The sequence below is a fragment of the Lepus europaeus genome, chromosome 2 (assembly GCF_033115175.1).
Source record: "Lepus europaeus isolate LE1 chromosome 2, mLepTim1.pri, whole genome shotgun sequence".
In the NCBI taxonomy this organism is placed as follows: domain Eukaryota; kingdom Metazoa; phylum Chordata; class Mammalia; order Lagomorpha; family Leporidae; genus Lepus; species Lepus europaeus.
This window is the reverse complement of record NC_084828.1, coordinates 84055959-84068746: the sequence shown is the minus strand read 5'-3', so window position 1 is coordinate 84068746 and position 12788 is coordinate 84055959. Positions and strand designations below refer to the sequence as shown.

General features: G+C 51.7%; 1 pseudogene; it reads left to right on the top strand.

Annotated features, from left to right (window-relative positions):
* Positions 1-1428: 1428 nt before the first annotated feature.
* LOC133751250 (large ribosomal subunit protein uL3-like) lies at positions 1429-4083 on the top strand (annotated as a pseudogene).
* The last annotated feature ends 8705 nt before the right edge of the window (positions 4084-12788 follow it).

The following is a 12788-nucleotide window of genomic DNA, read 5'->3' as shown; positions in this document are numbered from 1 at the left end:
CAAAGGCATGCTTCCTGTCTTTGGCTTGTTTCTTAGGAAATCGCCTCCAGATCGGCTGGAGTCACAGGGGCCTCAGGATCCTGTTGGTGCCTTCAAACAAGGAACATCTGGATAGAGCTCATGGCTTTTCCCAAGATCTGGGAAGGAGAGATGGCCTGCCCTGGTCTCTCAGCTGCCCTGATGGGACCATGCCAAGCTGCAGTGGCACAAGGCCTGAACACAAGCGGGCGGCGTCACTGCTTCTACTCCCTCCTTCACACGTCGGGTGGCCCAGTCAGGTGAGGGCCATGGTCCTTCTGTCCGGGCGCTCGGCCTTCACCCTTGGTTTGCTGCCACACTGTTCCTTCCTTCCTGCTTCCAGCCATCCATCTGTCCAGGAACCCGCTGACTATGCAGCCACCCGCTGGTCTTTGAGCCTCGCCTCTACCCATTCATCAGGTTCAGCGACTTACCATCTGCCAAGCTCTTTGCTAGTCACTGACTCAAAAGATGAGCAAGAACCATCCTGGGGCGAGGCAGATGCCTGTATCAGGATCTGTAATTTGGCACAGAGATTGAAGGGCACAGGAGCCCGAGGCACTGCAGAGGCGTTCAGAGGAGAAGCATCCACTGCCCTGTGCCCTCCCCGGGGGCACTTTCTCTCACACGTGTGTAAGAGGGCATGCACACCCTCGCAGGGGAGACTGCCAAGCAGCGGAATGTGGCAAAGGGGCACGAGGTGCATGCCTATATTTTTAAGTGTTTTTTTTTTTTTAATGAAACAAATCCAAAAGATGTACTGTCATGCCCAAGTTGTGCAGTTCCCAAGTATAGAGAAAATAAACAAAACATCGGAGTGGAGGACGGTTGGAGGTAACCCAAGACAAGGCTGGGGTCTCTCCTGGACAGGGCAGGGGCTGGGGCCGTGGGGCTGGCACAGGGTACCGTGGGTACAGGCTGTAGGCCAGCAATGCGAGTCTGTGTGCGCGTTTTCATGAATATCGCCTTCTCCCTTCAGATGGAAGAAGTCTCTCAAGCCGGCTTCAGGGGACGTCCTTCCTGGCAGCCCATGACCCCGGATCCTCCCTGCCAACACCAGACTTGGCACCTGCCAACTGGGCTCGGAGAGGGGAATTTTCTTCCCACGTCTCAGAGCTGTTGGAGGCCATGGGTTAACTCATCAAAGCCTAGTGGGAAATTGGATCCCCCGCCTGGAGGCTGCCAACTAGCTGTTCCTGCTGTGGGGGTTGACACCCTTGTAGGTTCTGGTCTTGGTGCCAAGGGGTATGGGAGCAGAGCGCAGAGAGGGTTGGACTCGAGGGGTGCGGGGATGCTGCAGACCCCACAACTCTCCACTGGGCCAGAGCCTCCGCCTGACTACACTTTACTTTACCCGAAATAACAGCGCACCTCTGGCTGGGGTCTCTTGTCTCCCTGCTGGGAGGTGGCATGGAGCTCCGCGTGGATGGCTCTAGTGCCCCTCGGCCCCTGGATGAGACCCGCTACCATCCGTGAGGGGGCCTAATCCCTGCCCTCACGCAAACTCACGTCCTACTGCGGCTGCTTCGGGTGTAGGTTTCTAGCTGGGTTTTGAGGGGCACAGCACAGCAGCCGGCCTCGCTGAGCGGGCGGGTGGCACCCAGGGGAAACCCCAGGAATTCCAGGCATGGCCACGGGGAGGGTTCCAGGGTCTGATCCTGCCCAGAGGCGCGTGGGTCGCACTGTCCTTTCATCCTCATCTTCCTCCCAGCCCCCTGCATTGCCCAAGACCACCCTGAATGTTCACCTGCCCACCTCTGCCCACCCTTTCCCAGACCCACCACTGGGCACCCCCGCGCCTCTGTAGTGCCCGGTTCCTTCTGCTCACCGACAAGATCCTCCTCCTCCTCCTCCTCCTCCTCCTCCTCCTCCTCCTCCTCCTCCTCGGCTCCCTCCGCTGGAGTCGCCCCGCCCCCCAGCATGGTTTATGCTCTCCGTGCCTGCTCTACCTCCCCCTGGTTATCTCTATGTCAGAGGCAGCGCGGGCTCACTTGGTGGGGGTGGGGGTGGGGAGCCTGGATGTGTTTATGGCTGAATTTTATTCTCTAGACAATCAAACACGGCATTTTGTGAGCCAAAAATTAATTGGATGCTAGCTCTGTTTATTTTTCCCTTTCTTTCTCTCCACTCCACACTGCCCTCTGCTTTCTCTGCACATCTATTTCTGCATCGCTGAGTTTTTGTTTGGTTGGTTTTTTGTGTGGTTTTTTTTTTTTTGGTTTTTCAGTATTTCTGTTTCTCACACAGAGACACACACATGCGCACTCACACAAATGCATGTGAAGTTTCTTTTGAGTGTCTTGTCTTCCTAGGGCAGAGGAGCATGGCGGCTGGGAAGGGAATGAGGGCCGGATAGGGAGGATGGCAGTGGGAGAGGAGGTCCTTCTTCAAGGGAAAGTCTAAAATACATAGCCGGTTCCCCCATGTGTAGGACTGAGATAACCTGTTAGCATCCCGCATCCAGCAGGGGCGGGAACTCCTCCTTAGTGTTAATGGTGTGGCCCTCTGAGTCCCGATGCAGATGTCATGGGCCTCTGGTGGCCCGCTGGCACCCCTGTGCTGCCCTCTCTCCTGCCAAGACCCTCCTCCGAGTTAGGACACAGAGCTCGCGTGTCAGTCACCATCCTTTTTGTGCAGTGTATAACTTGCACAACTGTATACCGTGGCCCTGGACACAATTCTCCCTTCTGCCAACTACCAATTAGTGGAGCGACTATCAGAAAGTGCTCATAAAGCAGTGTCAGCCCCATTCTCTAAGGCTCCATAGCTGAGGTGCTTGGCATCCGTGGGGGGTAAAAGCGGAAGTCACATTTTCCCCTTCCTTTTATCTTCATAAGAGTTACTGGCTCTCTCGGCGGATTTGGCAGTGAGAGAGAACGTCTCAGGAAGTTCTCAGCTCTCAGACACTGGTCCTTGGGCTTCTTGCCTCCGAAGCTCAGCAGCAGGCAGCGGGGGAAGGTGAGGAGCTTCCCCAGGGATGACACCTCCAAGTCCATGCACCTCACCGCCCTCCTGGGCCACAGCATGCCAGAGGCTGACAGCCGGGCTCCAAGGTGAACAAGGAGGAAGTTGTGGAGGCTGTGACCGTCATGGAGACACCGCCCATGGTGGTCATAGGCATCGTGGGCTACATGGAAACCCGGCGAGGCCTCCACACCTTCAAGACCGTCTGTGCTGAGCGGAGCGGTGATGAGTACAAAGGTGTTTTCACAAGAACTGGCATAAGCCGAGGAAGAAGGCCTTCCCAAGCACTGCGAGAAGTGCAGGAGGACGGCGGCGAGAAGCGGCTGGAGGGCTTGCGCAGCATGAAGCAGCCGTGCCAGGTCACCAGCATCATCACCCACACGCAGATGCACCTGCTTCCCCTACAGCAGCCAAAGGCCCACCCGGTGGAGATCCGGATGAACAGGGGCCTGTGGCTGAGACACTAGACTGGGCCCAGGAGCCGCTGGAGCAGCCCATCCCAGTGAACCGAGCGTTTGGTCAGGAAGAGATGGTCACTGTCATTGGCGTGACTGAGGGCAAAGGCTACAAAGGGCTCACCAGCCACTGGCCTGCAAGATCCACCGGGGACCGCGCAGGGTGGCCTGGACTGGGGCATGGCACCCTGCACCTGTGGTTTTCTCTGTGGCGTGGGCTGGGCAGAAAGGCTACCCTCAGCACACAGAGGTTAGCAAGACCTACAAGACTGGGCAGGGCTACCTGATTGAGGGCTGCAAGCCGATCAAGAACAACGCCTCCAGCGACTGCCCATCCTCTGGGTGGCTTTGTCCATGCAGTGAAGTGACCAATGACTTTGTTTTGCTAAAAGGCTGTGTGGTGGGGGCGGAGCGAGGGCTCACTCTCTGCAAGTCTCTGCTGGTGCAGACCAAGCGGCGGGCCCTGGAGAAGATTGGCCTTAGGTTCATGGACACCACCTCCGAGTTTGGCCATGGCCGTTCCAGACTGGAGGAGGAGGAGGTGTTCCTGGAACCATTTAAGACAGATAGGATCACAGTGGAAGAGGAACGTGGTGTCAGGAACGGACTGTGCAGCTGGTGGCATTACAATGAAGTGGATTTCTAGTGTGTGTGTGTTGTGGGGGAGAGATTTACTTACTTGAAAGGCAGTTAGAGAGAGAGGGAGAGAGATGTCTTCCATCTGTCGTTCACTCCCCATTTGGCTACAATGGCTGGGGCTGGGCCAAGCCAAAACCAGCAGCGAGGAGCTCCAGCCAAGTCTCCCATGTGAGTGCAGGGTCCCATGCACTGTGGTCGTCTCCCACTGCTTGCCCAGGCACATTAGCAGGGAGCTGGAAGGGAAGTGGAGCAGCTGGGACTCCAACCATCACTCATACAGAATGTCAGTATTGCTGGCTGTGCCTTAACCAGCTGTGCTAGGATGCCAGCCTCAAACAGTGCTATCTTAAGGTTATTATTCACTTAAAATGTTTCCCAAAAAGAGTACCAGGAACTCTCAAGGTGCAATGTGACCACATTTCTGGCCTTGGAAGGCTGTCCCCGGCAGGGTGCATGCAGCTTGATCCTGACCCTGCTTGTGTGTGGCCAGCCTGCAGTGCTGTGATCACAGCCTGTTAGCAAGACACAGTGTTGCTCAGAAATGCGCAAGGACTTGAAGGAAGCTCATGTAACTTTTATGTGGTTTGCTAAGAGAGAGCATTTGAGTAGAGTCATATTTATTTTCCAGATTCTACTTGAGCTAGCTTCTTCCACAGCACAGTCCCAGCCTGTGATGTGTCACCCAGATGCCAGCCCAGACAAGTCACACGTCCCTGTCCATCTTCTTTCTGTGGGAGACAGAAAAATGGTGACTTGGAGAGGCTGCCGTAAGCAGCAAACACTTTGAGAGAACGGTTTCCTTTCTTGAGGACAGAGCTCCAAATACGGTGACGAAAAATTCTTATTGAATTTCTTATTGCAATTAAAAGAAAAATGAACATTATGGTAGTGAAAGTCTTGCTGTTGGCAGCCTGAGTGTGGAAGCCAGGCACTCACGGTACTGTTCCCCACGTCGGCCACCACGGCAGAGAGGAACTGGCTTCCTCGAATTACACCCGAGTGTCCACAGTGGAGACAATAAACAGGCAGAAAGCCCAGGTGATGCCTGTGGGGGGCTCCGAGGAGGGCCTGGGAAACGTTTTCACTTGAGAACACACAGGAGAAAGACATCAACTGAGGGTCACATGGATAAAGGCAAACTGACTGACCTCAGCCACGGAGCAGCCAGCTGCAGAGAACAGAGATGTCCCCTCAGCCCTGGAGTCCGGCAGGTGCTGGAGAGCTGGCTAACATCCGGGCTGGTGGGGCTGCCGGCTGCAGGAAACCTCCTGGACTGCCCGAGGGAGGAGGCGCTGGATTCTAGAGGGAATCAGGGACCAGGCGAATCGCATCCACCCCATCTCAGAGAGAAGTCCATACAGGCCCCAGGGGTCACTGGGAGCACAGTCATCAGCGCGATCTTGGCGGAGCCGAGGAAAGCCGAGTGTCCATCCCTGGAGAACTGGGGGCAGCCCTGGAGGTTGCACACTTGAAGCTACGCAGGGTAAGCAGCAAAGGGTTAGGTGCCTGTGGAAAACCACAGCGTGGAGTTTAGAAGTAAGACGCTAAATAAGATAGGAATCACGCTACCACTTTTCTAATTAAAATCTACTTGTGGGGGCTGGCGATGTGGCATAGCAGGTAAAGCCCCAGCCTACAGTGCCAGCATCCCATATGGGTGCCAGTTCAAGTCCTGGCTGCTTTACTTCTGATCCGGCTCTCTGCTATGGCCTAGGAAGGCAGCGGAAGATGGCCCAAGTCCTGGGGCCCCTGCACCCACGTGGGAGACCTGGAAGAAGCTCCTGGCTCCTGGCTTCAGATCAGCTCAGCTCCAGCCATTGTAGCCATCTGTGGAGTAAACCAGTGGATGGAAGACCTTTCTCTCTGTCTCTACCTCTCACTGTAACTCTTTCAAATAAATAAAATAAATATTTTAAAAAAGTAAGAGTCTCTCTCTCTGCCTCTTCTTCTCTCTCTGTATAACTCTGATTTTCAAATAAATAAATAAATCTTAAAAAAAAAGAAAAAGAAAAAGATGGTCCAAGTCCTTGGGCTCTTGCACCCGTGTGGGAGACCTGGAAGAAGCTCCCAGCTCCTGGCTTCAGATCAGTTCAGCTCTGGCCGTTGCGGTCATTTGGGGAGTGAACCAGCTGCTAGAAGACCTCCCTCTCTGGCTCTACCTCTCTCTGTAACTCTGTCTTTCAAATAAATAAAATAAATCTTTAAAAAAAAAATCTACATGTGAGGGTTCCTCAAAGACTAGTGGAAAATGGATTTAAAATATAAATTGGTTTTGGAGCAAAAGTTTTTAAAATCCGACCATACAAGGGGTCTTCACAGTGTGTTCATAGCATGCCTTTCCCATGAACCCTTTTAAAGCCCCTCACATGCATCTATTTCTAAATTTTACACCAAGATAGACTCATTTTTTAATTCTATTTTTCCTCAAACTTTTTAAAGTAATTTTCATATAAACAATAAAATACACTTTATAAAAACACAAACACAAAGATCCACATTAAATACATAAAATAATTGCCTATATAGGAGGCAGAGGGAGGATTGAAGGTTGAAATTCAGGTAACAGTGAATTATATATAAGTCCCTAAGAGGGGAACTTTCACTTACCCATGGTGCAAACACACCCTGGACTGGAGAAGGCAAAGGGCATCTCCCCGGTGGGCCCCAGAAGGAACTCCAGCCCTGCTGACTCCTGGGTTTTGTCCCTGTGAGATTCATTACTGATTCCTGACCTCTGCAACCATATGGAAATAAATTGATGTGATTTTAGGCCATTTTAAGTTTGTGGTACTTTGTATGAGTAAGTTCATACAATAATTATATTAAATACATTACAGGAGCTATTGAAAAAGGTATACAACCTACATAAATAGGAAATTCCAGCAAACACATGGGAACTCTTGAAAATAGTCAAATGGAAGTGTCGCAAGAAACAACATCAGACATGAAGACTGACTTATCAAAGACCAAATGGACACAGGAGACAGAATCAGTGGACTTACAGACAGGCCAAGAGAAATCACACAAACTAAAACCCCACGAGGAAAAAAGGTGAAAATGCCCAATGTACATGTAAGACCTCTGGAGCAGTATCAGATGGGCTACTGCACCTGTCCCCAGCACGCCAGACGAAGACAAGACAGAAAACTTGGGAAGAAGAAACATTTAAGAGGTAATAGCTGAGAATTTTCCGAAGTGAATGAAAGACAAAAACAAACAGATGGAAGCCCAGGCCACAGAGTCAACAAACAGAAAACCGGAAGAAAGATTGGCACAAAGAAGAACACAGCTACAAGGGACATCAGAGTCAAAACAATGACAGCAGAGGAAACCACGAAAGAAAGCAGGGAAGACAGACAGAAACAATAAACCAAGAGGACCAGAGACAGACGTCCCAGCCTTCTCACCAGGAGTCTGCAAGCTGGAAGCAATGAAGCTGCATCTTTAAAGGTCTGTAATTTAAAAATCTATCAAGTAAACATGATGTACCGAGTGACAATATTAACATTAAAAATGACTCAGATATGTAGGTTTAAGCAAACCAATTTACTACTATTTCCTTCTTATTTTAGCTGTTTGGCTTTTTCTTCTTCCTATTTTATTTTCTTCTTATTTTTAAAAATTTTATTTATTTATTCAAAAGGCAGAGTTACAAAAAGGCAGAGGCAGAGATAGAGAGAGAGAAGTCTTCCATCTGCAGGTGGCAGCCTTACCTACTATGCCATTGTGCCAGTCCAGCTATTGAGTACTCTCAGGGCCAGAGTTGTGGCACAGCCGGTTAACACCCTGGCCTGAAGCGCTGGCATCTCATATGGGCGCTGGATTGAGACCTGGCTGCTCTACTTCCAATCCAGCTCTCTGCTGTGGCCTGGGAAAGCAGTAGAAGATGGCTCAAGTCCTTGGGCCCCTGCACCCACATGGGAGACCTGGAGGAGGCTCCTGGATCCTGGCTTTGGATCAGTGCAGCTCCAGCCAATGCAGCAAGTTGGGGAGTGAACCATCAGATGGAAAATCTCTCTCTCTCTCTCTCTCTCTCTCTCTTCTCTCTGTGTAACTCTGACTTTCAAATAAATAAATAAATCTTTTTAAAAATTTTTTTAAAAGATTGAGTATTCTTTGTAATTCCATTTTATTGGCTTACTATATTAAAATTACATTAAATATAGGTGGTGTGCTATGGTTTGGGTTCCAATATAATGGTACTGAAAAGCAGTGAGAGCTTTGAAAGAATAAAGTCATGAGAACTCCACCATGATGAGTACATTCTTGTCTTTCTCAAGAGGCTAGCTTAGGTATCATGAGACAGGACCAGGACTCACAGGAGTAAGCTGCATCTCACAGGACTTGGCTAGTTATCGAGAGAGTGGGCCATTGGGAAGCACGTTTGCCCTGTGTCTGTCTCTGCTGGGTGTACTTGCTGGGTGTTCCTGTACCTGCCACGTCACGTGATACTATCCACCACGAGGCCCTCAGCAGCAGCTGAGCAGACGCTGGCACCATGCTCTCTACTGTCTATCTGTGTGTGTGCGTGTGTGTGCACGTGTACGTGTGTGTGTTTGCGTGTGCGTGTGTTTGAGGCAGAGATAGAGATTGTGGGGAGCTACCCCCACATATAGCACTGTCATATGGAATTTTCCATGCCTAGCCCTAACCTCGGGTTAAGGCGACCTGTTTACGCCAAGACTTGCCTGAGATATGCAGGTGTTCTAGACCTCGAACTGCATAACAGGATGTTATTGTGTAAGACCCCTGCTAAAAGTAAAGATTAAAATAATATTATGGTAAAGGGTTAAAAAGTTTAGCTGCTGGCAGTAGACATCCCTTAAAATAACTGTGTCTCCACCTGCCTGCAGAATAACCTTGGGAAACTGCCTTGTGAAACTGCTCTGTGTAACTGTCTCACGCGATAACACTTGCAGGAGTCTGGAAAAGAGTTGCAATAAGGTTCTGTGACCATTGTATAAACTTACCCCTTCCCTCGCTAAAATCTCAATAAGAGTTTGCCCTTCAAAATAGCCAATCACCAAACGCCCCACATACATATGTTAATCAGGTGGCTATTGTCTTTAAAAACTGCCTGTAACCCCTGCTCGGGGCTCTCTCGCTGTCTCGACGCCTGTGGTGCTGGGGAGCCCGTTTGAGTAAACGCCCAATAAAAATCCTCTAGCTCTTGCATCTTCTGGTCTGGAGGTTGGGTTTTTGGGCGACCACCTCAGTGCGTTGGATTCCCAGATTTGAGGTCTTTCAATTGATGTTATCGGTTGTTTGAATTTTATGTAACCTTTTGTTTGTTACCCTATATTGACTCTGGGTAACCATCTTTGAGCTTGTGGGGCTGTGGGTATACATACTCGTTTCTTGCTGTGCTCGGGGCCGGTGGTTGAAGAGCCTCTCAAGAAGGCGGCCTCCGGTCCTTTGTCGCCAAGCTCCCTACCTTGGCTTGAAGGCTTCAAGGCATTAAACGTTGATGAACTTGATGAACGGACCGAGTACTGTGTCTTCGCTTAGTTTGTCGAGTGGCCGCCGACAGCTGGTGCAGTGACTCGGATTCGCTTCATCAGGTAAGCCTCTATAGAGGGAAGTCTATGGCCGCGAGCCACGGGAACTCAAGGGGGGCAGCTTAGCACGTGTAGGGTGTGGGAGACTGGGATTTAGCCTGGGAGCCCCTCCGATCTAACCATGGGAAATGCACAATCGCATAAGAATGTTAAACGGGTAATCAAAGCTCTGCTAAAGAGTGCCGGGACGCCGGTCGCTGGACATAACATTACAGAATTTATAGAAAGTGTCCGGAGCCATACGCCCTGGTTCACGGAGGAATGCCTCTTAACACATAGACGGTGGAGGGAGTTAGGAAGGCACCTTAAAGGGAAACAATTAACACCTGAGGCGTGGCGCCTCTGGCGATGTGTTGACCAAGCCTTTGAGAGTAATCAGGAGGAGGTGGTCCAATGTTTGCTGGCCGCCTCTGAGTGCCTCGAGAAAGAGAGCAGGGCTGGCAGTCAAGGTGGAGACAGGGATATTGGAGCAGCCGCCAGAAAGGACAGGCGGGGAGGAGCCGGGCTTGAGCCATCAGCTCCCCCGGAACCCACGCCTCCAGAACCGTGGTGGGCAGACGGCCCACCACCGGGATATCCTTCAGATGGGGAGCCCCCTGACGGTGCAGACTCTACCATTTCCTCATCTAGTGAGACGAGTAGTGAGACGGATAGCTCGTCCTCAGATTCAGACAGGGAGAAGAGAGCCTCCAGGAGAGGCAAAAGGAGGAAGGCGAAAGGCTCCCGGAAACCGATCCAATTATCCACCTTGGGGCCAGAGCCGAAACCACTGAAAATCAAACCAGAATGGGGTTTTCATGCAGCGATCCATGAGGAGAGGAGGAAGAGGCATGCCAGGGGCTGGAAGGAATTTAAAAATCCAAAGGCCATTTTCCCAGTGACGGAGAATGATAACGGAGACAGAGGGTGGGCCCCTATAGATTTCTCTCAGCTGAAAGAACTTCAAAAGGCAGTTACTGTGTATGGGCCCCAAGCCCCATTTACTTACCAGGTCCTGGATATGCTAGCTAGTCAGGGGCTTACGCCCAATGATTGGCGCAATGTAACACGCGCAGTCCTCGCCGGAGGGGATTATCTCCTCTGGCAGGCAGGTTTCCAAGATCTGGCTAGAACCAAGGCAGCAGAGAATAGTCGTTCTGATGGGGCCCGGAGACATTGGACTGAGGCCATGTTATTGGGCATAGGTAATTTTAATACAGACGCAGTGCAGGTTAGGTATCCGGTTGAGCTCTTACAACAGATTAGAGATTGTGGCATGCGAGCATGGAAAGTAATACCGAAGAAAGGAGAAATCCGATATAGTCTTAGAAAAATTCTTCAGGGACCCAGTGAGTCTTATGCTGACTTTGTAAACAGGCTTTACGAAGCAGCCGGAAATCTACTTGACAACACCGAAGAAGCTGCGCCTTTACTGCGCAGACTAGCCTATGAGAATGCCAATAAGCCATGCCGGGAAGCGCTGCGGCCGTGGCAGCACAAAGACATACCCACGTTCATGAAAATTTGCAGGGATGTACAGGATGATGTGGCTTCAGGGGTGTATTCTGCCAGATTCCTGGCTCTGGCTAAGAACGGGCGCTCAGGGGGCCCCCTTAATCGAGGTGGCACCTGCTTCAATTGTGGCAAGGTTGGCCATTTTAAAAGGGAGTGTAGGGCCCCGAGACATCGAGCCGCTGAGGGACAGCCTAGAAAGGAGCCAGGCCTCTGCCCACGATGTGGAAAAGGCAACCACTGGGCCAGTGACTGCTACTCAAAAAAGGACAGGCAGGGAAATCCCCTACCTGAAAAAGGGGAGCAAAAAAAACTCCCAACGGGCCCTCGCTGCCAGGGCCCGACCCAAGGCGCCGATCGAGCACAGGCGGCAGCAGTTGCAGGTTCACAGCGACTCCGAGTGACAGCAAAGGAAATGACGGCTGCCATACCTGTGGTGCTAACACCTACCATGGGTATTCAACGGATTCCCCCCAACACTGAGGGCGTGCCACAGACGACAGGGGTTGGGATTATGCTCGGCGCCGTCCTCGTCCAGCAAGAGACAGAGACCGAACACTTTGCACGGGGTTCCTTTATTGCTCGGCAAGCAGGAGATCCAGCTTCGATCTCTTCTGGGCAGGAACTTTTCTTACACCCACGTAGCAAGGGTTTATATGCACAATACACGTCACAAATCAGGTGATAGGCTAGAAGCGCGGGGATAGGACAATCTCGTGGCAAGGCGGGAAGGAGCGAGCTAGAGCGGGAAATCTAAGGCGGGAAGGAGCGAGCAAGAGCGGGAACTCCCTGAGATGAGGAAGAACCCGGAAGCAGGGAGTCGGCGCCATCTTAGGGGCACGGTTCCTCCGGTCTGGTTCCCTACATCTCCCTCCTTTTGTTTTTGCACAAATCACATCCCCGACGGCCCTGGCTCATGAGGGCCGGGAGAATATTTACTAGGCAGAGAGTAGAGGTGCATACCCAGCGTGCTTGTGATCCGTTAGTTACGGAACTTCAAGGGCCTGGCCACAACCCCTGATGTCTCCGTTAGGGATCAGTTTTTATTCCCTTTTGCTGGGGCAGGCTGGGAATTGAACCTGCATGCATATGCATATGCTCTCCCAGGACCCCCGGAACCCCCGGGTGGACTCCTGCTGCAGTACCTTTGGTCTCGCATACCCAGTTTTCGCTCCCCGTCAGGGATGGGTGATACAGCCCAATGAATGAGAGGGGGAACAAGACAACTCGAGGAAGGTGTGTGCCTGATGGAGGCATTGTCCATATGTGAGGCGTGAGTAGGGATGGGGGGACGAGGGTTTTAATCGCTTTGTTAGCTGTTGGTGGCGGAGCTGGTCCTGTGGGCCTCCGCCATCAGAGATATGCACGGGTGCCGTAGTGCGCCAGCACGCCCACTGTCCAGGCGTACCAACACAGGGGGCTGAGAGGTAGGGGGATGAATGGACTACCTGTGGCAAATGGTCAGGACTAGAGGACCTGCGAGTACTTTGTAACTGGGTGGCATAGTACGACTGACCGCCAGAAGTGCATTGGAAGTATGAGGAATCGCAAGAGCTGTGCATGGATTCTTGAAAGGTCGAGCAAGGACAGGAGTGGTTTTTGCTATGGGGATCAGAAACGCGGGGTTTGGGCACACATATGTAGCCGCGTGGTAGGCCGGGGA